Source organism: Meriones unguiculatus, chromosome 8, assembly GCF_030254825.1.
Source record: "Meriones unguiculatus strain TT.TT164.6M chromosome 8, Bangor_MerUng_6.1, whole genome shotgun sequence".
Classification (NCBI taxonomy): Eukaryota; Metazoa; Chordata; class Mammalia; order Rodentia; family Muridae; genus Meriones; species Meriones unguiculatus.
Genome location: NC_083356.1, coordinates 115186066 through 115213265, shown reverse-complemented (window position 1 = coordinate 115213265; position 27200 = coordinate 115186066). Strand labels below are relative to the sequence as shown.

The 27200-nt window shown below is 41.1% G+C and overlaps 1 protein-coding gene across 8 annotated transcripts in view; it reads right to left on the bottom strand.

The window, feature by feature from the left end:
• Znf385b (zinc finger protein 385B) overlaps positions 1–27200 on the bottom strand; it is a 383942-nt gene that overhangs the window by 101704 nt on the left and 255038 nt on the right. The window contains exon 1 of one of the 8 annotated variants that reach the window (XM_021647154.2): positions 2371–2590. The exons of the other annotated variants lie outside the window; for them this stretch is intronic. The gene's annotated coding sequence lies outside the window, so the exon portion shown is untranslated. Of the gene's footprint in view, positions 1–2370; positions 2591–27200 lie in introns of those variants that run through there. 8 annotated transcript variants of the gene reach the window in all.

The window sequence follows — 27200 nt, the reverse complement described above, 5'->3', positions numbered from 1 at the left end:
GGACACAATGGGCTTTTAATGAGGAATCCCACAAAAGTGAAGAATTTTATCATAGTACTCATTATTCTTCCTTTCAATGATTTATGGCATAAGGCAGCAAAGGAATGGAAATATTTTCTTTCAGAACCCATTTATTTTAACTCGTATTCTCTTTTGGACTTCACACAGCTTTTTAAGCAATGCCTGCTTTAAACTACAGCAAGGCAAAGAAAAAAAAAACAACATAAAAATGGACATGGTACTCACCGAGTTTACTTTGATGAAGTGTATTCCAGGTAAAGTTTCAAAATTGCATAATATCTATGCATTTTCAAGCTTGGATTGCTCTGTCTGTCTCTTTTCTAACAACTCAGATCTCTGTCTTTCTCTTATCCATCGCCATCCCCACCCCGACCCCCAGTCTGCTAGTCTTTCTTGCCTTGCATCTCTTCTTCTGTCTGTGTTCTCTCTCCTGTCTCCTTGTCCGTCCCTCACCCTAAAAGCACTGGGAACGGGAAAGTGCCCACGAGCATCCGCATCCACCTCCTTTGAAGCTCTGCTGTGTGTTCTCACAACTTGCATTATTGCATTATAAATGAAGAGTCTGAGATGACACAAGGATCTGGTCAAGACACAACATGTCTGTTAGGCCACACACCTGTAGTCGTGGCTCACGTGGTTGTGCTGGCTGTACCAACAAAGGTTTGGCCTCCTATATGCATCCACAGTGGTATCTGATGAACTTGTGAGAGAGTAGGACAAGTTAGGGATGTAGACACACTATGGACTTTTAGGGTGTATTCTTACAGAAACTTAGCAGTTCGTCCTGGGGTGACACAAGCACTATCGCTTCTCACTTCAGGGCTCATGGTCCTACTGTCTGTTAAGTAGACTTCTGACATACATATTTATAGGATAGAGTATCATTGTCCATGCTTTTTTAAATGAAGTAATATTCATGGGTAAACAATTTCATAAAAAAAAGTAAACATGCAGGGCCTTGTGGGGGGTGGCTTCGTTTGTGAGCACCCAGATTTGGATCCCTGGAGCTCCTTGGCTAGGGAGCCTCGCTCAGTCAGTGAGCTTGAGCTTCAGGTTCCACAGGAGACTATCACAAGATGCAAGGAGGAGCGTGTCAGACCTCTGGTCTCCCTGTGCATGTACACACATGAACACACACGTACGTATCACATGTACCCATAACAAATGTGTGGAGAAGGCCATCATACGAAATGCTAACAACAGTAGAGAGAGGACTAGACAAAACTTCTCAAATCAGGCGCCAGCCTAAGTGATGACTACGCTCAGCCCCACAGCCTCCGAGGTCACACACATCACAGGGCCTGAAGGACCTTGGGAAAACTAGTGAGCTTTGGCTCCAGCACACGGCTTTTTGTTGCAAGAGTTCACTGAACTCCTGGTGTTTACACCTCTAATCCGCCAGGGAGGCAGAACACGGGAACCTGGTGCTGTTTCAATGTTTTCCAAACCACCTACAATCCTGCCGGGGACTAGAAGGTAAACACATCTTCCCTTCCCTCCGCCGTGGGTTCCCGGGTCCTTTCCGAACAGTAACACTTATTCATGTCTTACAAACAGCAGTCAAAGGAAAAGGGGGAGAAATCATGAGAAAATAAAGTGGTGACTTTCAAGAAGGAGTGAGGAGGTTGTCGCAAACACCTATTTTATGCTCAATAGCCTCCCCCCCCCCCTCCCAGCACCCACTACTCCTCTGGGGTTGCTAAGCTTACCCACTGTCCCATGGGAGTTCTATGCCCAAGAGTTGAAACAAACACTGAATTTGACTTAAACTAGACTTACAGCCTGAAATGCACCTGTCATAAAAAAAGAAATCACATGTCAGGAGCACAAATCACCCTTGTCTCTCCATCTTATTGCAGGAGACCAGTCATTATTTTGTCAATATGAATGAGTTCACATTCACATTGACAGAGAACATCCTCAGTCAGAGACCTCTGGAGGACAAGGGAAAGAGGAGAAGCCGTTCTCACTCACTTGGGTTAAATACAAACTTACTTTTTATCCAGCAGTTATTCTAAAACAAACTCAGAAAGGAAAAAGAACTGAAGCTCAGACAGACAGCGCAAAGAACCATCCAGCCACATCTTTAGGATATTTAGTCAAGGGCCTCGATAACAAACTTTAAATACCAGCAAGTAAAAAAAGAAAAAAATCAACCAAAACCAGAGGTGAGGTGAGGCGCGCAGCCAGGGGCGGGGCGTCGGTCTTAAAATTAGCAAGTGTTATCCAACCCCACCCCAATTCTGATGTTTTCCTTTTCTTGCTGCAGCTTCTTTGAACGATTTCCTTTCTCTGTCACACATTTTGTGGCGAAGTTCTCTGAAGTGTGACTGCTGAGCAGTTGCTTACCTTCCCTGTAAAGATTACAGTCCCCGCTCGCTCACGCCGCCCCTCACGCACGGCACGCGTTACTCGGGGAGAGAAATTCTTCCATCATTTCAACCCGGTGCTCCTGCGAGATGCAGCTCCAGGAAGAGGCCGGCAGGCAGTGCGTTTGACAAATCGCAAGTCCTGTAATTGCTGCCTAGCTCTAATTACTACAGTGGAGAGTGTTTGCAACGCGTTCCCAGGGAGAGGGCTGGCTACCTTCTGACGACATCCAACCAAATATATCCTAAAAGACTGACAAGTCGCTTTCTTTATTGTCATTTTTTCTCGGTCCCCCATGCACTCTTCGGTGGCAAGATGAATCAGATACCGGTCTGGTTTCTCCTCCAATGACACAGCTCAGTGCTCACCAAGTATTTATCACAATGATTCGGAATTCTCAGTATCACTTAGATTTCAAGAGGTTGTTTTGTTTTTCCTAAACGGGCAGCCAGATCTACAATTTAAATTTGCTTTCTTATTTCAGAGCAGAACCCATTCCCAAATGAACCCGATTTGTATTCTGTTAGCAGAGGACACTTTATTTACAAGCTATTTGGCATGAAAAAAAAAAGTGCTTTCTTTTCCATGGAAATTTAGGTTTTAAGTAAAGATTCAGAGCATATAATTAAAAAAGACTAAGGCTGATGACAATTTGATGTTGACAACATTAGCAGCAGTGTCTGTGCATTCCAACTCCAAACCCTAATTTCAGTTCTGTGGGGGAATGATCATGTGGAAATTAGCACTTGTCTAGGCTTGGGAGTAAAATGATATACTACCTACTTCCATATTTAACCAATGCCACCCACCATCTCCTGGGACTTGGCTCCGTGGTCAAGGTAAGGATGAGGTATGTCTGTCCACGCTGCCCATCGTGCCAATGACTAGTGTGGGGTCTGTGTGTTGTTCTGTCACCAGCACAGGCGACTCGGCTTAGAGGGCACCTCGCCCATGTTTGCACGTGCCTTGCGAAACCTGGTGCAGATCCTGCCAGGTTTGCGCAGTTGTGACCGGGGGAAGGTGAAACCTAGTCTAACAACCAGATGCGTTCGGAACAGTGATTATAACATCAGCTCTTAGAAGCGGAATGCTGCGGGCTCCCTTAGCTCAGGCATGACATGAGTACTCTAAACAGGACATGGCAGGTTAGCTCTGAGCTTAATGCCCTCTAACACTTGTGTGTGTCTTACTCACATTATATTTAGTCTCCGAGGATTAACGTGAAAGACAGTCATGCTGGGATTCTGCCTTTTTTTGTGTGAAATTAAAATTTTACCCATGATGCATCTCTCTTAGGAGCCCATGGCTCAGAAGAGACGGCATACACTTTTCCTCCATGGCAGAGTTAGGTGACACACTCTGGACTGGAGTATTTTTCAGAACTACCTCCTCTGGGTCTGCAGCCAGTGAATCTTCAGTGAAAAAGCTTTCTTTGTACACTTCTGTATCTGCCTAGCTTCAGTCTGTGTTCACAAAGTGTGGGCCCCTGGCGAGAGCTCCATCAGCATCTCCCCAGAACATGGATGAAGAACAAATTCCCAGGTCCCCTCCCAGGGGCCAGGGCCCTGCCACCTCCAGGCAGCCTGAGGCAGCAGACTCTAGGCTGGTGGGGGGTGCTGTGTGTTCAAGAGCAGCAGGAGACTGGGATAAAGAATACTTACATCTCCACAGGGAAGACTGGGAGAGCAAAGGCTTTGTAGAGAGGTGGCCTGTAAACCACTGTCTAAAGGATGGGGGAGTCACCTTCACTGAGGGCCACAGCAGTAGCTTGCTACTGCTGAAGTAGGCAAAGAAGTTGATACAGAAGGCCCTTGGTGGAATGTCTTGAATGAATAAATGAACAAATGAATGAATGAGTGAAGGGAATAGAGTCTATGTTTTACTCTTGTAGCACTGGAGGTCATTAAGGAACCTATTTCCTCCTGGAAAAGGAAAAAGATCCTGTACCTTTGGCCTGGGCGGAAATCTAACATTCCAAACTACTCCAAACACAGGAGTTGATCTAGTTGGACAGGGCAGTCCTCCTGCTAAGAGACAGCTCCTCACGAAGGCAGAAGCACATCTTACACCGAAGAGCTGCAAGAAACTGCAGTCCCTTTAATGAGAATGTATTTTTCCTTCCCAGCATTCTTGCTGTCTGACGCTGTTAAGCTCACCCACTCTGAATCCTCACACAGGAAGCTGCACTTTTTTTCTTTTCCTTTCTTTTATGTCCATTTCTTTCAGATGCTGGCTAGAGTCTAAATATCCTTTCTCCCATAGCTTGGGCTTTTTTATTCTTTCTCTGAAGCTACCTACCTTTTGTATGTGGCTGCTTTTCTTCCGCACCTAACTCAAAAGGGCATTCTCTCTTTTTCTTCTCCATCTGCTTTTTCAAAGCAGCTACAGAGATTTACAGCTTACCTGTCCTGTGGTTTTTCTTTTCAACTTTAACAAAGTTGCCCTTGAGCACCCTACTGAGTCTGTTTTTAAGTTCTATTATTAAGGACACTATGGCTCTTGAGTGGGGAACCCCAGTTTCCTTAAAACAGGTGGTACCCTAGATGGGACTTCTCACAGTTTCCAGCACACTAACATAATGGCACCTGTTGTGCTCAGTATCAGCCAACAGAATCCTTAAAAGCACCCCGAATCAACCAGTTTCCTGTTCAAGTGCTTATGGTGGCTTCCCTCTGGGAGTTATAGGCCCGAAACCCAACATACCCATGCAAATCTTCACTCTGCTACTTCCTAACTGAATATTTCATGAATTAATTGCCCTTTGTGATATAATTCTTTCGGCTGATGAGAAAGAATAAAATAATAATAGTATCCCCTGAGTGGCACTGAGGGAAATAATGCCGTAAATTCTTATCGCAGTTCCTAGACTATTGAAGGATTCACTGAGTGTTTTCATCACTGCCACTCAGCCACCACCATGGGATCTCAGTCCAATGGCTTCCACTCAGCATCTACTGCCATCTTCAGACGTGAGAGAACTATTTACAAAATGTGTTACACAGAGGTCTCCATCAAGAGCAATGCCTCCTTATTTGTTTACTTATTTATCTCTTATCTCTTGGCCCTCAGACAGTGCTGGATACAGGGCGATGCCGCAGGAGTGCTCGCTGCAGGAGGTACCAGCTGTTTCTCAGACGAGCATGCTCTCTTGCTTCTATTACTTTGTTCATGTCTTACCTCCCAAGATGTGCCTCCTTCTTGCTTATTTTAAATCCTTTCTGTTTACAACAGCATTTTAGATGCCATTTTTCTCAGGAGGGTGTTTTCTACCTTTATAAGAAAAGTATCTTGTTTTCTTTTAAGACTGAAATGTATCCTGTGGTGTGTTTATTACAGTGCTTAGGACACTGTTTTGTGTGTTGATACCTATGGAACCATAAGCTCTTTGGAGTTAGAGAGTAGATTTGGTTTACTGCTTTGCCCACTGCACTGTCCAGAAAAGGCATTCATTGAAATATGTTGAATGAATGAATGAGATGAAGGGAATAGCATCTATATTTTACTCTAAGAACCTTGTTACTACTTGGTCTTATTTCCTGTTGATAATTATGAACATTGGCAAGAGTACAGAACTACTCCTTACAAATGGGTTCCATTTAATTTTTCTTTAGAGACAGGGTCTCATATATTTTGGGCTGGCTTCAAACTTACTAGATAGTTGAGAATGACCTTGAACTCCTCCTAGCTCCATCTCCTGAGTGCTGGGGTTACTGTCTTGTCCCACCACACCCAATGTATTGGATACTAAGGATCGAACAAGGACTTCCTGTAGGCTGGGCAAACCCACTCCCTCCCGCCATGTGTACCACCAGCCCTGCAATCAAAGCTCAGCTTTCCAGAACTCAGGAGCATTTTCCTTGAACAAGAGAGTTCCTGGACAGACCACAGGAAGTTTGTTAACCTTTGGGTAGCTGTAGTCAATACAGCAATGTGCTAGCAACGGCATCTCTATGGCAACATTTATCACAATGGGCTTGAAATGGAGGCAGCCTTCTCTTTGTGTATGACCTGTCTTCCTTGGGAAGCCTGAACTGCGATCTTTGTTATATGTTAAGACATACTTAGAGAGCCATAACCAGACCTCATTTTTCTGTGTGTGAAAAGGTGCTTATTGTTTGTGAACAGGAACACGATCTTCTTAAAGAGTCATAACAAATCCTATAAAAATTTAAATTTTTAGAAATCAGAAATTATAATGTTTTACTTGGATTTCCAAACTTTAGCTTTTTCTCTTCATTGTGGACTAAGTTTTAATTGATGGCGGCCTCTGACACTCAGCATCAGCACTTTTATATAAACTCCTTCTTACAAACACATATGACTAATCGACAAGCTTTTGATTACATCACTAGAGGGGTCTGCTGTCTCAAACTAACTCCATTTTAATGTAAAACATTATTGTGTGTCAATGATGTGATGGAGATTTGGGTTGTCATGAGTTTGCATCTTCAACGCAGGCAAACCTCTGAAGTTATTTGTGGAGAAGCCGGATTTTCCACATTAACTTTTGCTTCCTCATCCCCTCAATTAGACATACAGACTGAATAGTGGGTCCCAAAAGCCAAGTGGTGATGACACACACCTTTAATTCCAGCACTCAGGGAGGCAGAGGCAGGTGGACCTCTCTGAGTTCGAGGCCAGCCTGGTCTACAGAACAGCCAGGGCTACACAGAGAAACCCTGTCTTGAAAACCCAGAAAAAAAGTGGGTTCCTAAAATAATTATAGACTATTAAGACACACAAAATTTTGTAAAAATGACCAGGAAAGAACAAACAAACAAAATAGACCCCAATAAACCAGGCTACAGGACAGGAAGAGGCAGGCTAGCCTCCAGAAAGGCAGAATTCTCCTATGTTCACCAATACCTCTAACGCCTGGAGCCTTGCTTTACACTAGCATTATGAGTTTAACGATCAACTACTGTCCCAGACAGAGGAAGTAATAGGGTCAGAATGGCCAGAGAATGTGTCAGCTGAAGTCAGGATGAAAGCAAGGTCTTAACGTAGGTGCTTCCTTCTCGGATGCTCCCTTACCTCCTCGCCTGCATCCCAGGTGCCACTGAATCCTACTGTTTTCTCCCTCCCAGCAAACCTCGCGGCTTCTCTCTGTGTCGCTCCATGGTCTAGCTCCAGACCATCTTTTTGCACCCCAGTTACCGGCTCTTACCAGGCCTACAAGGAGACCCTGATGTTCTCCTACACTTGGTTCTCAACCGAGCAGCCAAGCAAACCAGATGCCAAGGTGGAAGGCTTTTCCCGCTGGACTTTGTAGGAAGCTGTGCACGCTGACAGGGTCTACAGTTGCCACGTGGTGACGCCCTTAGCTTCTGTGTTGCTTAACTCAGAGCTTTCTCAGTAACATCCTCCTCCGCTGTCCCCCCAAGCTCTGAGTCTCCTTTTCTTTTCCTGAATGCCAAATTACTACCTTCAAAAGAGGTTTCCTCATCACAGAGCTCCCCTCTCCAAGCCAGCTGTGTAGAAGCTCCTTGTCTCTTCTCTGGAATTTAGTCAGCAAGAACACAACAGCTATTTTTTTCAGAAGGTCTTCTCAGCTTCTGGAACAGGGCCAGACGCAAAGCAGGCGCTCAGGAGAGTCCTTACATGAATGATGGCCACATCTTCCAATAAAGACACACAATCTCAGTATCATATGATTTGTAAGGGCTCCTTATATATTATTATTATTATAGTCTTCTTAGTATTTATAAAGTTCTTATGAAGTCAGTAACATTTAAAATAAAGTGGTATTTCATTATCACAGTTGGGATGACACACAATTGGAAAAAAAATATCTCTTGGTATGTGTAAGACACTGTATTTGCTCAATCTATCAAATACTTTGTGTTTATCTCCATTTATAGGCATGCACATGTCCTCAGCCCACAGATGGGCTAATTAATGTAAAGGACCCACTGGCTTATATGTAGATTTGATAGCAGTTGACAAAAGGAACAGCAGTGGTCCCAGCTAGCGCTTTCACAAGAAAGCTCTATCCTAAACTCCATAAGGCCAACTTATTTATTTATTTATCTATTTATTCATTTATTTATTTATTTATTTGAGGGAGGGCTTTGAGGCATCCCAGGCCAGTCTTGAACTCACCATGTAGCGAAAGATGATCTTGTATTTCTGATCCCCCTGCTTCCACTTTTTAAACAATGAGACTATAGGGGTGCATCATCACAGTTAAATGTATGTGTGCTGGAGGATCGAACCCAGGGCTTTGTGTAATAGCAGGAAGGCACTCATTCTACCAACTAAGCTATATCCCTGGCCCTGACAATGTATTTTTATTTTTTCTGTCTTTGTGTGTGTGTGTGTGTGTGTGTGTGTGTGTGTGTGTGTTATATGCAGAGGGCAGAGGTCCATATCAGGTGTCCTTTTCAATTGCTTTGCACTTTGTTTTTGTTTTGAGGCAGGGTCTCTTACTGGCCCAGGGCCCTGTGATTTGGTCTAGACCATCTCACTAGCCAGCCTCAGGGATCCTCCTTTCTGCTTCTTCAGAGCTGGAATTTTGGACACATGCTGTCATGTGAAACTTATCGTTTGGTTCCTGAGGAATCAAAATTCTCTTTCCTGCCTGACCATTTCTCAATGTCACCTCCCACTAAAGGAGTTTTAAGAACAAGTAACACTCAATGAGTTTATTGTTCATCTCTATATATTTATCAATGGCTCTTAGATAAACATTTCTTGTAAACTCCTCATTGGAGGTCTAAGAGTTTTATCATTTGTACCATCCACAGCCTGTAAGAAAAATGGCACAGAAGATATAACATTTTTCTAAATATGCATATTTCCTCTCAAATATTCTCAAGGTATGTTTTCCTCATTATTGCCAAATAAAGGTCAGACACTTTGGATCATGTGGGAAATCACAAGGAAAAATCTAAATCAAATCCCAAGCCACACACTGCCTTTAATATCAGTGTGAAAACAGCATGGTTTTCTAGGACACACTGTGAAGTCTGAAGTGATAAGATAGCATATCTTAAAATGACTTGAAACCAAAAATGGATCTCTGAGCATATTCTTAGCTCACTAAGAATATTCCAGGATAAAAGATGGGGACATGGGTCTCACCTTACCAGAGGGGGCTTTTAATTGCAAACCACAGCCATTTCTTCACAATACTGAGTCAGGTTGTTTATCAAGAAAGGTCCCTATTAGAGTATAATGAAAGACAGAACTCCAGCAAGGTTCTGATTGTTCTGTCCCTTGTATAAGGCCCTCTGTTTAGTCCTCCATTTAGAAGAGATTAATAAATCATCTTAAACATAAATGAATGAATGAGTCAAGGAGGGGTGAAGTCAGGTGAGCACGTTAATGGGCGCAACATGACCCCTGTAATAAATCTTTCTAGAAGCAGTTCTTCTCTTCCAAACGGGCCCTGTCTTCACTTTTCTCATGTGGGATTTGGCAGATGGGACATTCTGAATCTGAGAGGCCACCTCTCTGCTGACAACTGTTTTATATAGCCATCAGCTGGGAACTTTTACTGGGGCACGTAGGGGATCAGAACTGTTGAGTCATGTCTAGCCAAGAGAGTCAGTTATCCCTCAGTCCTCTGCCCACCCCATCTATCCCAACAGCAACACACCACGGTTGCATGACAGCCAAGCTCCCAGCACGGGAGAAGGCAGGACTGCCTGCCAGTACCATACTGGTTTAAGAAGGTCCTCTGCGCAGAGCTCACAAGAGCAATCTCTGCATTTCTGTCATTTGTGAGGATTTGGAGCTTGAGGAGAAAGAGGAAGGAATGCAGGACCTTTCCACCATTACTGTAGTAGCTGTACAGCAAGACCCAAGTTAGGAGTTTGCTCCCATCTTTGGCTCCTGCTGGGTCTTTAGAGGACTGCTTTAGCCTTGGTTTTCTTATCAGATAGATCTGCCGTCTCATGTTTGGATGAGGAATGACGCTGTAGCTGTCATAAAATGTTTAATTCCATGCTTGGGACAAGTGTCACCTGTGGTAGATGTTATTCTCTTTGCTTCTGTGATGCTAAGGGTGCAGGTGGTTGAAGCCCAAATTTAGAACGGGCTTCAACCTTGTCAGCATATTCTGCTTTCTCTAGCTTTATCTTTGTTTTGGTTGGAAGCCAGGATTCTTGACTTAGGATCCGTGAACCATCTTTTCTTCAGGAACTGGCTACAAATATTTGCAGGCATGCTTGTTTTTCAGAGAGAGAAATCAGATTAAATCAACTCTCAAAAGCCTGTGATTCAAAGTGATTAAAAAAATACTTACATGCTTCTGAAGAGTTACAGGCAAACTCAATATCTTTTTGTAAATCAGATTTGATTTTTAATTTACCAGAAGAGCCCACGAGTACAGGAACTCCACAATAGATCCTTCTGTAAGCAACTACTTATATCTTTCATGCATATTTAGTCCTTCAGTACTGCAGGGAAGATTCAGATTTTCACGTATCAAGTTTAATCACAATGTAGTGCAATGTAGAATTCCGAGATACCACATGCATAATAGCTAACTTCCATGCACAATTTACGAGAGATTGTGGGTGGGGGGGTCATGATCAAGTTGAGTGGAAAGGAAATGGAAGAACTGTACAATGTTCCTGCTCAACCACACAGAATCTTAATTATCCTGTGTGCAGATACTGTATAAATAAAGGAATGGAGGTTCTGAAGGGCCATGTGATTTGCCCAAGGTCATCATACCCATGGACAATGAGGAATGACAGCTGTGACAATCATGTCAGTGGTTATGAAGACGATGACAGCACAATGATCTATGAAGCAGTTACCTGAGTTAAGCCTCTTAAAGACTTTAACCTCTCCTACTTGAGCCACAACCCTGCAGGAAGATTTTATTACCACTGCTCAGCAGGCAGCGCACTGTGCCCAGGGTGCTACGGTCAGAAAATGGACAACTCAGAAATCAAACCAGCTCACAGCTCCGCCTCGGCTTGCGGGCCTGCCCGTAAGCACTACTTGAAGTTGCTTCCCAGGACATACCAGATCTGAGAGACACTGGGTCTGGAGACATAAGTGGTTGAAAGGCTAGGTAGGGAGGACATATCTGCAGCCTTCAAGGTCTATTCCCATACTTTGACGGAGTTTTAAACGTAAGTGGACTGTAATATCCACGTCCCTCACTAGTCTACCGGCCCCAGTGGGGTCGCCCACAGCAAATCTGTGTTCTTCTTCCCTTCTAGACCTCATTCTGGGACTGCATAAGCGCGTGCACTGGTGGCCCTGAAACAGCCCCCAAAGCCCGCTTAGGACTGCTTTCCAGACCTGTCCTTGAGGTGGACGGACAAGGTGGCCGTTTCCAGGAACCTCAGAGGAAGCTTGGAGATGTGGCTTTCTCTGGCGCAGGTCAGAGAGCAGGACAGGACACGGGTCTGCTTTCATGTTTTGGCACAGAATGGTGAAGGATCCCGGAATTCTAAAATAACACTTGGCCGTCTAGCGTTCTGAGAGTCAAGAACCAAGGCTGAGAAAATCACACAGATGAGTGGTACAGTCAGCAGCACATGATAACTCGCTGGTTTCTGGGATGTTACCTAATGGGCTGAAGCAAAGTTTGTGTGTAAGAAAGAGAAGGGGCACAAGACTAAGGACGATCTTGCAGGGAAATTCAATTTCTGATATTTGATCTGAGCAAGTTGGAGATCTGGGCTTCTGTCTTTCAATATGATCGTGAAGACTGTGCTGAGTCTTCCTCCTCACTCTGCTCTGCTTCTTTTATGCAGCCAGGAGGAAGGACAGACAAATGCAACCATGAATGAAGGGATGACAGAGGCTCTCCTCTGTAACACTTCACTCATAGATAATCATTGCTTAAAATCGTTATTAGTTATCATAAATGTTCCTGGGACTAGTCACTAAATGACAAAATATCTGAACTTTTATAATTATATTTGGTTTTCAGGTATCTTAAATATTATAGCAAGAATTCACATTTATTAAATATTTCAAGATCATGTTCTCAACTATTTGAAGTTAGCTTATTAATTCTGCTCCTTCAAAGGTTTAAAAACAGGTTGCATAGGCTAATTCATATCTTCCAAAATACATCTTCTCAGATTTTTCATGTGCATTTCATACTAAATTATGTCAGCAATTAAGCTTTATCACCACATCTGAATTATAGTTTTCCCTTAATCTCCAATATTGATATTGGAAGCAAAATTAATTAATTAATTAGTTAGTTAGTTACAAATTAAATAATAGCATTTAGGTTTGGCTCAAAGTCACTACAATCATTTTGCCACATTAAACAGTTACTAAGCTAGTAACTGCTAGAAAAAAAACCCGAAGATCAAATCCCAAAGTACTCAAGAATGAGGACTGTGCTTTTTGAAAAACTTGTCAAAACTGAAGTCTATTGTTTTTCTCAGTCATGTCATATATGACACAGTTAGGTTTTACTTTCAAATTGAAAACTTAATAACTTTTCAACCATTTAGCCATTGTTTGCTGTGAAGTTTTTAGGTTAAAAAATATAAATCAATTTTCCTGAGGGGGAAACAAAAACAAAAACTGGATGAGAACACTTTTCAAGGTCATCATTAATATTTCAAGCCAGCTTAGAGGAAGAAGATAAGGCTGCAGTCAGCCATGCCAAGGTTACTCAGGTCTAATGTTTCTGTGACTATGGTAAAACTCTTAATTTCTTTACATTTCAATTCCTTCGTGAGCAGGATAAATAGAATAAAAACACACTCCTCAAAATGTCACAGCAAAGAATGAACTCTGACAGCCATCTGGTAAAATGTCTAGTTATTATTAGATACATCCAAAGTCATCTTTAAACAGAACTGGTCCTGTGACCTAAAAGGGATGGTTTCAAAAGTAATTTCTGTACTGTAAATCTTCTACTGGAAAAAAAAATTTTAAAAATTAATAAAATCTTGGCCTCTTAGGGATGAACAAGTGAAAAGTCATCAAAATGAGGGCATAAAATTACTACCCATACCCAGATTAAATTCTGTATACCAATTGCACTTAACATAGGTGGCTATAACTAAACCCTGATTTATGCTGAGGATAGTGGGCCGAGGGCAGAATCATACTTTCCTATGGCTGAAACTGATGTCAATCAGAGAGTCATTGTGGTGCTTGCTAAGCACAATACATGAACACACCACACACTAAGACGAACTTTTCCCATTTATCCTTCTCTCTGATTTTTATAGGTTTAAAAAATTATATTTATTTATTTTTTTTATGTGCTCACAGTGAAGTATATAGCTCCTGAAAGCTAGAGAGAAGCCATTCCTGTTTGGCTCTGGGCAAGGTATTTATGTTTCATACTGAATAGGGGCAGGGAAAAAAAAAACAAAACATACTGATTATAAACAGTGGTGAAATGTGCTGGGTAACCACGGAGATAAAAAACACTGAAACCCTAGCATGTAGTCAGATTTCTTACATTAGAAGACACAGATTCTCTAGCCAAAATAGATGGGAACAAGACTAAGGAAGAAAGTACTCTAAAGCCAAACTTGCACACACAGCATCCTCCGTAAACACAGGTGAAGGCGGAGGACTTGCCGTCCTCTTCTCTGCTGGCCTACCTGGAGTGGGGAGATGATGGACCAAACAGAGAAAGACCGGGTTTTGCTGTGTAGGCAAGTTCCCGGCTTCACTTGCTCTCATTCTTTCCTTCATTTTCTCCCTAATTTCTGGAACTTTCATCACGCAGATCCTTCCCTGGCCTCGAGGAAGGAGCTGACCTTCCTCTTCTGGCTCTGTGGATGGATGCTGTCGCTGTTCAGGTCTCACCATGGGGGTCTGAGGCTGTTCTGCATGAGAGCCCTCTTTGAGAACTGCTGATCACCCACCGGCAAAATGGCTCAGTAAGGGAAGGCGCTTGCTATGTGAGCCTGGGGCCTGAATTAGATCCCTGGGGCCATGTAAAAAGCGGTGAGAGAGAACTGACTGTACACATTTGTCCTCTAATTTCTATGTGTGTGCTGTGGCACATGCGTGTCCCCCACCCCATTGTCACACACAAACAATGGTTACTAAAAATGCAGAAAGAACTATTGACCCTCGAGTTCAGAGCTGACTCTGCTCCCAAGAGCATATCCAGATACCCGTGGTGCTGCCAAATGGATATCCCATACCCACGGGTAACGTCACACTGAGTCTCCTTTGGCAGAAAGAAATTACTAATCCTAAACGAATATTCTCTTCAAATAAAACATATTTCTAGGGCTGGTAAGATGGCCCAGTAGTTAAAGCTCTTTGTTTGGTTGGGTCTGTTTTCAGGAATTTGACTGAAAAAAAGAAGTGAAAATGGTATTTGTTTGGAAATCTCCTTGGCTTACAATCGTTGTTTCATTCCCCATGCAAAGCATGCAGACTTTAAGAAGCCACGTGTCCGGGAGTGAAGCGCTAAGAAATAGCAGGTGCTGAGCATTTGTGTTAAGAGTCGTAGATTATTTTTCTTCTTACCATTTTTTTTTTTGGTGAAGATTAAGTGGTAATATAGTTATATCAAAATGTGTTGGTGTCATAAAATAAATAACTTTTTTCCCCTCTAAAAGGAAGGAATTATGGAACTCTGTTCTCTGAGAATGACTTAGCTATTGCCATCTTGAAATCAACATGAAAAAAGATTGGACCTGGTGATGTTCCCTCTAGAAAGAGTTGGGAGGGGGGCATCATCAAAGCCTTCCACTGAACCATCTTGCTCACCCTCAGCTTTTCATTTTAAAACTAAATGTTGAAACAATCTGCATGACAAGTTATTTTTAGAAGACTTTGAATCTGTCTCTTCCTTAGTCTGTCTTTCCTCGTTCAGTTTCAGTCAACTGTGGGGTCCAAGGAGCCTCGCTCTCCTTTTCTTCTCACTGGCTCCTAATAACAGGTGTCTATGTTTAGTCTGCCAAAGGACTCGAACTCACCCCTGTCACCGACAAGTTCATCTTTTCTCCTCATCGCTGGACTCTGTTACCCCACTCTTGATCTCTGCACATTTACCTCCATGCTGCTTGCGAGAGCTGTGGATCTCTAAAGCAGAGGAGGGACCTTCTCACTCTTCTGCTGAGTGTCCCAGCATCCCACATTCACTCAGAACACGGTTGCCGCAGGCCAGGCCTTGTGAACAGACCTGGACACAAAGTTGGGAATGGGTGGGCGCAAGACAGATGAGTCGGACCCTTGCTTGCCCAGGGAGTGTCACCTCCCCAGTTCATCTGCACGAACACGCCTCTTCTACCTTGTTTATTACCTGTGCTTCATTTGTGTCACTGTCTGGGCCTCATTCTTCACCATCTGTCTCCACACTGCACGGGCACTACAGCCTGTTTACAGTTCCATCTATACAGAGTATGCTGCCTCACACGCCTGTGATTTTCTTATGTTTGCCCTTTACCCTCCTCGCCCACATTCAGCTGCCTCTTCCTGCCCACTTAGAGTGAGGGTGTTATTTTGAACCACTCAGGCTAGTTGAAGCATTGCCGCTGTTTTCTGATACTGCCTGAGTTCCACATTGTTAACCTGCTACACTGCACGGTATGGCCATGACCACAGTCATTTTATTCATATTTCGTTCCCAACAGACATTTAATGGCTGCCAATCCTGAACATGGTTATATGTTATATTAATCATCATATAGAAGGTATATAATATATGATTTCAGGAGACAATGATGACAAAGAGATACAAATACCAAAGACAGTCACAATTCAGGAAAAAAGTGAAGGAGATAGATGACATTTGGCAGAAGACAAAGTCTAATCTCATACCCACCATAAGCTTGAAAATTGGGGTAGCTTAACAAACACGGACTACATTCAATGGCTCATTGTTACATCTGCCTTTCTGATTACGTTGTGATAAACACTGCTCTTTTCACTACAGAAGAGACTCCAAGGAAAATTTCTTAATGATAGCTTCAAGCATTCTTCATATGAGATAACAGCAATCCTGGAAAACTGGATACAAAAAATACCAAGGAAGTAAGAAGTGAGCATTACCACTAAACTCAAAACCGGCATGGAATAGCTCCATACCATCCAAAAAGCTTCCAGAACTCTCTGTGATCAGTTTTAAAAGCAAACTCTGTCCATGGCCATGTCTGTCGTATATTTCTAACACAATGTATGGCAACTAGACCCAAGGTGTTTTATAATTACTAATCTCTGGGGGTGGGGGAGAATCAGGTTAATTTAAAGTATTATTAAAACATTCGAAACTGTATGGATTCTTGCCCTTAGAAAAGTCCCTAAATTCCTTTGTAATAAAAATTTGGATAACTGTATATAAATATTTTAATAAATGTGTGCATCCATATGTACCATAACATTCTTCAAGTGATGTTTGTATATATTCATGTTGCACAAACCAGTCACTCAAAATCTTAGTTTGCATTGACTGTGACCTAAGCCCCGTGTTAACCCTGAGAAAGACATGACATCTCTGCTTTAAAGACACAGCAAGAGGGTTCGGCGGATAAAGCTGCTTGCACTACAGATATGCAGAACACAAGTTTGAAAAGCTGGAGTTGGAGGTGCACATCTATAAAACCAGCCTTTCAGCTGCAAGGTGGGAGACAGAGAGAGGAGAATGGTCTAGAACAGTGGTTCTCGATCTGTAGGTTGTGACCCCTTCGATGGTCGCATTTCAGATAGCTGGCCTGTCAGACATTTACTTGTCGATTCATAACTGTAGCAAAATCACAGTTATGAAGTAGCAACGAAGTAATTTTATGATTGGGGGATCACCACAACACCAGGAGCTGTATTAAAAGTTGCAGCATTAGGAAGGTTGAGAACTGCTGGTCTAGAAGCTTGCAGGCCTGCTAGCCTAGAGTATTCAGCATAGCAAAACCCACAAAAGAGTCCTTGCCTCAACAATGCAGAAGAGAAGGGAACGCCTAAAAGTTGACCTCTGACTTTTACATGCATTTTGTGGGATATGTGCCCCATCTGATAATGCTAAAAAACAAATATGAAAACCAAAAACAATAATGACAAAACTGAAGGACAGAGTTGGGAAAACAGGATAAACACATGTGATAAGCTGTGCGTGATGCAGTATAAAACGGCAGCAATTTAACAACCGAACAGAAAAGGAAACTGCAGGGATGTTCATTTTGCCCTCCACAACAAGACTTTGACTCTGGAATGAACTCGGTTGCCTGCTCTTTGATCACCTCCTCCTGGCAAGGTGGCCTAATTAGGCCACAGAGAAAGAGGATCCAAACAGTCCTGATGAGACCTCACAGGTTAGGGTCAGATCATAGAGGAGGACCTCCCCTATCAGTGGACTAGCGGAGGGGCATAGGGAGAGAAAAGGGAGGAAGAGTGGGATTGGCAGGAGACGAGGGAGGGGGCTACAGCCAGGATACAAACTGAATAGACTGTAATAAATTATTATTATTACTATTAACAATAGTAATAATAATATTAATAATAATAGTATAATAGTAGTATTATTACTACTAGTAGTACTAATAAAGACATTGAGAAGGTGTTTTCCATGTGTGTACAGAGAGACAAATTTAAGTCATAGTTCATCTTACTCATGAACATGTTCATAGATGCTCTGCCCTGACTCTAAAAATCATTTTAAAATAAACTCATTAGTAATTCTCAGTCATGAACAGGACTGACTACCCAGGTTGGAAGTGGTTTTAAAATTTATTTACTTACTTTTGACTTTCAAAGTCATTAGATTCTGCTCCCAAAGCTTCAAAGGCACACTGGCCTTGATTGTTTGTTCAGCTGATTGCAGAGCAGAGATTACGACATTTACATAACTAATGCACTTTGCTTTCAGTATGGCAAGGTTTGGGTTGGTCTGGTTTCTTCTACCTGAGGAAAATAAATGGTTTCCTGCATGGAAGTTTAACCCAAATAATTATCCAAATATTTCTTTCTTTGTTCATCCATGAGCATGGACAACATACTAAACTAGAAACGAATAAAATTCCCTAATTACCTCTTCCAGATAGAACCAGGACTTCTGTGCAAGACATATCAAAGTATGTATTGTTAATTTGCCTTGGCATGCACAGTCTGTTACCCACAAACCTGGGCATATTAGGCGGGTGTTTCCCCATCACAATGGCTTTTATAAGCTGATGGTGCTGCTACCCACCCTTTTGCTGAGCTTGTGGGATCAAACTAATAATAGGAACATAGAGATCTGTTAGAGATTAAGTCCTGAGAAATGTGTATAAAAATTGAAAAGCTTAATTTGACTTTTTTGCTTGTTTGTTCGTTTCCCAAATTTCAAGCAATGAAATCTCTGTTCTTTCACTGTTGGTTTCTTTGATAACATTCATTGGCCTGTATTCATCAGTATCTGTTTATTGACTTTCTGGTGTGAGATAAAAATGACAATGCAAAAGTCAGTTTCTTTTATTAGTAAAGACTAAATAATCATGAGGCAATGGAATAATTGATAATAATAATATTTTAAAAGTCATTGGCTTGCTTAACTTGTAACTGATACAAACTTATAAGGCACCTGTCTGTCATTTGCTGCTAAATTCCGTTGCTTGGGTGGAGATGAAAATATCTTGAATAAATATGTGAGTAGAAGTGAGATGGAGATGGGTGCTGAAGTGACAAGAAACTCACGCCTGAATAAAAGCTACATTGTGAACTATATGTTACAAGCTTGTAAATAAAATACTTCATAGTCAATACATTATGTAATTTGAACTACACTTCAATCTAAAGTCCAATAGAATGTGTACATTTGGTTTCTGAGTTAAATTTAATCAAACAGGATTTGATCTGTACTTGCACATAATAGGCAGTGATTTTACCGCTCTTAGCAGGTGCTTTTCTAAGTGGTTTCTACGCATTCTATGATTTAATTTTTAATAAAGCAGTATGAAACTCACTCAGTTATTTCCATGTCAGAGAGAGACTGAGGGGTTCTAGTGAGTTAAGTAACTCTCCTACTTCCTGTTAATAAGTGACAGAGCTTGAATTGAAACCAAACTTGAGTGGCTCTTGAGCCAAACTCCAGCTCATATTGATCTAAATGCAGTTTAAAAACCCAAAGGCCTGGAATAGAATCTCAGTGTCTATTTCCTGTTAGCTCTCTGACCTCAGCCAAACCAACAAAGTTCTCCAAGCTTCACTTTTCTGATGTACGACAGAGCCAATGAAATAGTTCAAACATTCTTATGAAGGTTGCCGTGAGGATTCTGGAGTTAATGTAGGAGAACTATAGAGTACTCTAAAACACCACTTCTTAGATCAACTTAACAGTTTTCAAATCCTGAAGTCCTCTGTGTGGTCACAAATTAAAGCAGAGATCTCATTAGAGAAAGAGTTTAGGAAGCCAGCGGGACCACCTTTTCCTTCTGCTTCTGCTGAAGCTTTGACAGGTTGCCCAGAGCAGGTAACCTAGAGCAAGTCCCAGTATTACAGGCTACCCACCTGTACTCCCCTCAGCTTGCCTATCGACACCCAGACGTGATATAATTGCACTGGACATACGACATGTGAGAGAGTAACAAAGGTTATCCTATCACTTCCGGCCCATCTTCCTCCCTGTCTCCCCCACCCCCTCCACGCACTTGAGAAGTAAGACACCTGCAAGCCAGGAAGAGACATGAGAGCAGTTAAGACCTTGGTCCTGAATCTCTCAGTCTCCCTAATGTAAGAAATAAATGTTAAGCAAGTCTTTGGTATTTTGTTATGGCAGCCCAGGCAGATTAATGTAACGAGTATCGTGTTCACCCCTCATGCTGCCAATGTCACCCAAAGAGCAGGGCCAACTCAGCCCAGTCCAGCTGCCAGCTGGGAGGCGGTACGGCCAGATAAATCACAGGCAAAGCTGACAGGCTGGGACTGTGTCCTGTGAATGCACGAATGTCCTAGGAAAGTTTAGCATGAATGGGGTCCAGTACAAAACCATAGCAGTTCATCAGGTTGGTGTAAATGTTCTCAAGAAAGCATTCATATTAAGCAAGAAAAAATGGAAATAGGCCAATAAAGGTGAAGCTGCACCGCTGTTACAAAAATGTTAAAAGGTTGAAACCAAATCCCTACAAGGAGTAAACAACAGAAAAATTCAGTCATAAAATTACAGTTGTGGTAAGCAACCAAACAAAAGAACTTCTAAGTTAGGTGCAAGTAACACATTCCCTCGGCGTCTTGATTTTCACCGACGCTTGCCTCCTTCTGGGTTGATCCACCAATGTTTCCTGAACTAAACAGAAAACTAACTGAAGTGGGTCCAATAAGTATGCTTCTTGTTTCTAATATAGAAACATATAAAAGACCTGCTTCTGCAACTTCTTTTCTTTAAGGTGAATAGAAATCTTATTTCTTGGGAATCGTGTTTTCATTTATGAACATAATAAATGTTTTCAAATGTGAATATATTTGCCTAGAAAGGTAAATCCTAAATTCTCAGTGATTAAAATGTCATGTTAAAGTGTTCATATTTTATTTCTCCTTTCCCACTAATTGTCTTCTATATGATTTAAAGAGAACATTTAGTAAGCATTTATTGGGCACAAGGCACCACTGCAGGTATTTAGAATTAAAAACTCCAGGTTGCCTTGCCTGTCTCCATGAAACCAGAAATATAAGTCAGCAAATCGTCTTCAGCTTTCTTTGAAGTTAGTTAGGGCCACACAACTAGGTTTTTGCCAATAAGCAAGACTGGAAATAATTAACTTCCATGTCATGTGTTTAGAAGGAACTGCATACTTCTTGTGGATGACTTTTTATTTGCACTGTGGAGTGTGGAGCTAAGTGGTGAGTTGAACCTGAAAATAGAGCTAAGGATCACAAGAGCCTGTGAAGAAAGATGTGGTAGTTTGGGTGCCCAACACACTGCCATATCATTCGTGGATTACTGATGAGACACGAGCCTCTTGAGAGAGCCACTGTGGACTTGCACATTCTCACAGTAACTGAACTGCATTTTCATTAAAAGTAGATTTTACCCACTTGTAATAAAATAGCACTATCTCAGTTTTACTAGTGAATTTAATCACAAAAGTATGACAGGAGTTCCTCACAATCACACAAACACCAAGTGGAGAGGACAGAAGTTTAACCAAATGTCTTTCCTGTTTTATCTTTCTTACACTAACAGACAGAACATTACGGATTTTATGAGACGTTAGAATTGTGCTGCTTTCTAATTCCTGATCTATTAATCTCACAGGACTATAAAAAGTCTTCCATTTGCTTGGATTAAAACCAGGCTACCGATAATTCTCTTTTCTTGTAAAGAGCCTGACAGCTACCAACACCTCTAAAAGGATCCCTTATGACATGTTCTACCAGGGAAACTGGGAAGGAAGCATGTTGCTTCTGGGATGTAAAGTGGTGGGTGAGTGAGGCTGCTTTAATGCACAGAATAATACACAGGAAGTAGCAACAGATGAGAGGCAGAACAGAAAGGGTTTTCATGTGTACTTTACTCTTTTATCACTATCCTTAGGTTTCCCTTTATGTCCTGAGCAGATGGCAGGGGAAAGCCAGATAAAGCTGTGGTAGGTACAATTAGAGATTATGCTCAAATGCATCCTCTGGAGATAATACCTTAAAAATTAGCACAGCAGGCTTTCAATGTGTCAATTCTATATATCCATCTATCAATCCATTGATCCATCTATCTACCATCCATCCATCCATCCATCTACCTATTTACCTATCATCTATCTATCTATCTATCTATCTATCTATCTATCTCTATTATCTATCTTTTGATCTATCTTTCCATCTATGTACCATCCATCCACATCCATCCACCTAACTGTCTATTTACCTGTCTATCTATCTATCTATCTATCTATCTATCTATCTATCTATCTCTATTATCTATCTATTCATCTATCTTTCCATCTATCATCCATCCACCTACCTACTTACTATCTAGCTTTCCATCCATCAATCTATCTATTGAACTATCCATTTATCTGCCATCCATCCATCCATCCATTCACCCACCCACCCACCCATACATGTTTTTGCTTTATTTGTATTTTAAATAGGGTCTCACTATGTAGCCTTAGCTGGCCTAGAACTTGATACCTAGACCAGGTTGACCTTGAACCCACATGATTTGCCTGTCTTTGCCTTTCAAGTGCTAGAATTAAAGACCACAAGAAAAAAAAAAAACGATGTAATTAATAAAAATAAAAAATAGTAAGTCACAGCAAAAAAAAAACACTCATAACTTGCATTGTATTTGTGTGTTTGTGCAATGTTTACATACCTTGTAAAATAAATCCGTATTGATTTTTCAGAGTTTGCCATAGTTAGGATTTAAATCTTAGTTGCTAACATTATTTTTCATGGAAACCTGGCTTATTTTATTTCAATTAAACACTGAATGGTTAGTTCAAAATATAAAAAATAAATAAAAAATAAAGACCACAAGGCCTAGCCCAATAACCTATATTTTAAAGTTAAATTTATAATTTTAAATTTATAGAAAAGGTGAAGATAAAGATGAGTTCTTATATACTTGTTGCATAGTTTTCTCCAATGTTAACATTTTATATGACTGTGATACATTTGTTAATATTAAGAAACTAATTTGATACAGTATTCCCCTTACATTATACTCAGGGGATAAGTTCTGAGATTTGCAGTGGTTATCAGAAACTTCAGATAACATGGAAAGCTTTTGCTTAACATTCTTTTCATTATAACTAACCATTTATCACATGTTATGGCTGTAAGTTCTACCATTTATCACATGGCTATACCTTCTACAGTTTGATATGAAACAGAAACATCTGGCACTTCTTCTTTAAAATTTCATAGGCAAAAAAAATACCCTTATTATAGAACTTAGCATATGACTATAATTTTTCCTTATTAATTCAAGAACTACTATTCATTTAAAGGAAGTATTTATACTTTTCATTGGCATATTTGAACTCCCAAGACTATCACTCCCAAACTTTGGGTCTATCATTAACAGAAATAAGAATTACTTGAACAAAGGTGAATATCCCAAACTTCTATGATAGGTAAGCTGGCTACTGAGTAACTAACCATAGCTGAGTGGCTTATACAGTGTAGACTTAAGGGCCAGAGGGATGATTTACATCCTGGGTGGGAGGCTGCGAAGGAGGACGACAGCAAACATCATACTACTCACAATGGCAGGCATTTACAACTAACACAGTGTTTAGTTATGGCATTTACCTTTTAACATTTTCAAAGTAGAGTTGAACAGAATTAAGTGGTAAAAGCAAATTTTCAGATGAGGTAGAACTATTGAATTTACGGTACAGATGCAACCCTGTCCAACATTTTCACATTGCAACGTCACATTGTCATCTACAAATTTCATGCTTAAGAACCATACAATCCTCTTTCTTTCTTTTTTCTCTTTCTCTTTCTTTGTTTCTTTCTGTTTCTTTCTTTGTTTCTTTGTTTCTTTCTCTCTTCTCTCTTTCTTTCTTTCTGTTTCTTTCTCTTTCTCTGTTTCTTTTTCTCTTTTTTCTTTCTCTCTCTTCCTTTCTTTTTCTCTCTCCCTTTCTTTCTAAAAAAAACACGCAATCAAGTCACATACACACACAGTGACACACACAGACACACACACAGACATGTGTACATTTCTCTCTAATGTTTTAGGTAATTTTATGTTTTTGTGTTGGTCTTCTTTCATAGCTCTGCTGAGCCACATGTGGCTATCCACAGCCAAGAGCTACAAGTCGGACACACTCAATACATGGCTAAGAGCTACAAGTTGGACAGAATAAAATATATTATTTTAATAAATACATACAATATTGTTTTAATAAATACATACAATGTGGATTTTGCTAAATTAAAAAAAATCAGCCATTCTATTAACTGGATTTTACCTTTGCTAGCTTCTCCTCATCACTGCCATCTCTGTCTGCTATTATTCACCTGGCTTCCTTCATTTTTTTCTACTTTGGACAGTTCTCATTTCTTGATGTTTTAAACCATGGTCTTACAATAATGAGAAGTACTGGTCTGGTATTTTATAAATGTCCCTCAATTTTGATTTGTTTAATACTTTCTCATGATTGCATTGGAGTTGTGGCATTTGGAAAAAAGAGCAGAGGGGCTGAGTGTCCTTCCTATAACCTGATAGAAAAGAGATATACAATAACAAAGTGACTCATCACTGCTAATGTCAGCCCTGTTCCCCAAGGAGCCCATGTGCTGAAGAATGTATTTACAATTACAAATTTGAGCATCAGAAGTGCTTTGTGCTATTAGAATAAGAAATGAAATTTCCAGGACCTACCAGTGAGTTTTAAAATTAAATATATTTTTGAGAATTAATGCTAATAACCTCATTATGTATTTCTGCATTAAAATATGGTCAATTTACTCTGGAATGTGTATTTAGAAATATATACATATATATGTATTTAAATATATACAGACTTAAAATAATGATAAAATAGTTATCTCTAGAACCATAAAATCAATTTTCTAATTACTACAATGTCTTCCTATTTGTATTCTAGGAGGCTACTCCTTTCAAAATCTACATCTGAATACACTGTGGTATCAGACATGCTTCCTGGATGGAACTTGAGAGCATATGGTCTTTTTCACAGTGTCCTCCTCTCTGCTGCATGGCACAGAAAAGCAGTGACGGGCATCCAAAGTTTCCAGACCATACTTTGGTAGATGGCCATTCCATTATGCACCCTATTTTATCTGATTTCCGAAGCCCATACTTTGGGGTTGGTATGATGTCAAGGTAAAAAAACAAAACTTAGTTCCTTAATGAATTCATGAAGATGTCAAACAATTTTGGAGTAAAGACTTCCTGACTTCTTTTATGCGGTAGAAAAATCAACTGGGATTTAACTCAAGACATTTAATTTGCAGAATAGTGAAGAGAAGTACCATTTTCTGAAGTTCTAGTATATATTGAGTGCTGTATATACTTTAATTTTTATTATCATCAAAACAATACTGTGAGAAAATTAAACATTAGTAGAGCTAAGACTACTGTTCTGTTTTATAGAGCTTGGAATGTCTAAGCTGAATCTGAACCCAAACCCATTTTCCCATTTTCTTCTCTTCTCTTCTCTTCTCTTCTCTTCTCTTCTCTTCTCTTCTCTTCTCTTCTCTTCTCTTCTCTTCTCTTCTCTTCTCTTCTCTTCTCTTCTCTTCTCTTCTCTTCTCTTCTCTTCTCTTCTCTTCCTTCCTTCCTTCCTTCCTTTCTTTCTTTCTTTCTTTCTTTCTTTTTCTTTCTCTCCCTCCCTCCCTCCCTCCCTCCCTCCCTCCCTCCCTCCCTTCCTCCCTCCCTTCCTTCCTTGCTCTCTTCCTTCCTTCTTTTCTTTTTTGAGACAGGTTTCAATATGTGGGTATGGCTGCTCTGGTACTTACTATATAGACCATCCTGGCCTTGAACTCACAGAGATCCACCTACTTCTACTTCCTAACTTCTGGAATTAAAGACATGCATCCCCAGACCAGGCCATTTCCTATGGCAATATGCTAAAATGTCTTACGTATAATAGACAGACATACTAGCAGTGTTAACACATATATTGGTACTCCACAACAAAGGAAAATATATAAATACCAAATATAGACATGATTTACTTTCAGATACACAACAGAATGAAAAGATGTACTCTCAGCTTAAATTCTCTCATTTCTCTTCATGATAAGAACTTTAAGCATTAGGACTGGCATCAAGAACCCTTGAGCAGTGAAACCTCAGGACATACCGCCCTTGTAACTCTAGGCTTTCTCTGTTGTCTGCTGTGGGAAACCATCAAACCATATATCAACACACAGAGCCCTCTATCTCCTCAGTTTCACATTCACCTTCACAGGGCATCGATCATTCTCAAATAGGCCTCCATATAGCAGGACATAGCTCCTCCATACCAAAGTTTATTGTCTAGTGAAAGAAATAGAAAAACAGGCAATTACAACAGGGTAAGGTCTCTTAACCTCGGAATTAGACAGATCGTGACCCACATAACTCATTGTTTTAATGGACTACACGCTGTAGAATATTTACTGCCACAACTCACCTGCCAAATGTCAGGATCATCGCATTTAAGGTCCCAGGGAGAAAGCGTATCTCTATCTCCCACTCTTCTCATTTTACTAGAGATGGTACAAGAGAGTGCATGACACACAAAACCACAGAGAGTGAGCATCTAACAACAGGGTCTACGGATAGGCACAACTCTAGAGGAGGCCAGTCTTCCGCAGAGGCCTGAAAGTTTAGAAAAATCAGCAGGCGAACCGTATGTGTATGTATGCTGAATTGATAACGAGTGGGATTAAAGACGACCAAGCACACGCAGAGTGTGGCGGTAAGACTGTGAGGAGAGTATAAAAAGGGGCACAGGCCTACCGAGGGACACAAGTATGTACTTAGAGCCTGAGGAGCTGTGATCACCGAAGGGGAAGGATTAAGGATGGAGCTCGCCTTTTGAGCGTGTTGAACTGGAGTTGCCTGAGGGACAGTCAGGTGTAGCTGTCCAGCAGTAAGTTGGGTTTTTGTTTCTGAAACAGCAGCATGACTCAGGGCATCTATATATAGTAGCCATATGTGTGGATGGGGTGACCTGGGGAAAGTATAAAGCTTGGAAGGGGGGTGCGTGGGTCTGACAGTGACAGAGTGGATGGAGGTAAGGGAAAGTCAGGAAAGTCTGATGTCACAGAGGGCGAACGAGGTGAGTTTCATAAACACAGCATAAAGGTCAAGTAAGATGAGGAGAGAGACACATCCACTGGAATGGGGAATCAGGAAGATGTTGTGTATTGGCGTGCTTTGGGTAGCCACGAGCTTACAGTGGCCTGCGGGCAATGCGATGAGATCTGGGAAGAGACGTCTAAGAAATACTGCCAAAATATTGGAATAATAATGCTCAGGG